At 39.1% G+C, this 1,655-nt stretch overlaps 1 pseudogene; it reads left to right on the forward strand.

The window, feature by feature from the left end:
• Positions 1–1,655, forward strand: part of LOC109477669 — a 39,170-nt pseudogene that overhangs the window by 33,026 nt on the left and 4,489 nt on the right.

Below are 1,655 nucleotides of genomic sequence, written 5' to 3' on the forward strand. Positions count from 1 at the left end.
CTTATGCTACATAATACTTATACTTTATTGTGGAATGCAAGCTTAATACTGTCATAATTATCAGACAATTTGTTTTGAGTGTTTGGGTAATGTTCCTCAGTGTAAAAGCTGTCTTCAGTTGTCGCCATGTTTTCACAGGATCGCCACATGAATTGTTGGAACATAAAGAAGTCACATATTGACAACAGCAAGTGAATTTTATGACAATATCCTCCAAGGACTCCACATTTTAAAGCGATAGGGTGAACAAAACAAGGCGGACATTTTCAAATTAGGAGATAATAAACTTTGAAATAACAGGTCAGCTGCAGAGAAAAGAAAGTCGGATTTTTTTTGTTAACGGTAATGATAAAGTTCGCAGTACAGAAGTGACGAACATACATAACGAACATATTTACCGCGGCAAAATCAGGAATTACAGTAATAAACATCGAGATATTCTCGTCACACCTGTGTTACTCGCCTGAAAACACGCTCTTATTATTCCGGAGCAAGGCCGACTATTGTCAGCAGTATCAATATTTAAATAGCCATCACCTGAGTTCTGCCAGTGTCCTATGTTGTTCCTCGTCACCATAGTGACGGACCAAAATACCTGAACAAGGAGTGTGTCGCATACTACATAGTCTTTGTAACTTATAAAGGTAGATAAATCCCCATAGTATGTTTGTTATACAGCAATCCTGTACAATTGTTGTGCAACAAAGTTTATTGTCATTGATGACCCCCACCCTGGTGAATTGCTGCGTAAGGGAAGTCAAATTAGGCAGAAATTGGACAAAGATGACAACAATGACAATGCCATAAAAGCTATTAAACAGTATCCAGAAAAAGCGCACGGAAACTCTTATATTGATTGTTTCGTGACGTTACGTTTGTGCCCACTCACTATTTCAGACTAATAAAGAACGGACGTTGAATGGGAACTCCAACATAGACTGTTTATATTCTAATGAAAGATCTGTCCTTTTCAATTATATCAAAGAGAAGTTCCCATACTTTGAACACCTAAGCGCAAATGATAAATTTATATTTTTGATGCGTTTAGACAAACCCTGTATCACAAACATGATCTGCTCCCACATTTTTCACTGTACAAAAAAAGCGAGAAGAAGTTGACCTCTCTATATTAGCTCAGTGACTAGAACACTTTGTATAAGCCTAGTATAGTACCCTTGTATGTTCCTTATGTATGTATGTCTAAGTCAAGTAGTGCATCTTTTGTCTCCAATTGTTTATTTACGTTTGTTATGTGTCTGTCATATCTTGACCTGTACCTAGCCCGTCGTGGCATGAATGTACAATAAAGGTATTTCACTATATCAAACCACGTACCAGTAGGCATGAGTCATGGAAGGCGTTGTCGTCATGTCTTCACAGGATCGCCACAGCGCGCGCCTTCTTGAATTGTTGGAACATGAAGCGTTGGGCAACAGCAAGTAAATTCTATGGATGAGGTTTTCATGATATTGAGGTTTTCTTGTGGCGCCGAAAGGTAGCCGTACAGGCCCTTGCGACGGTTCCTCAAAAACTGGATAGCAAATATGTATACGTATACCATATGTATTATTTGATTGTGATGTTTTCCAGTCAAAGGGCCAATGCTCTAGACCACGCTTATTTTGTAAAAGCGCGCTTTTGACGCGGGGGGGGGG

Source organism: Branchiostoma belcheri, unplaced genomic scaffold (genome assembly GCF_001625305.1).
Source record: "Branchiostoma belcheri isolate BF01 breed outbred unplaced genomic scaffold, Haploidv18h27 scaffold403, whole genome shotgun sequence".
Classification (NCBI taxonomy): Eukaryota; Metazoa; Chordata; class Leptocardii; order Amphioxiformes; family Branchiostomatidae; genus Branchiostoma; species Branchiostoma belcheri.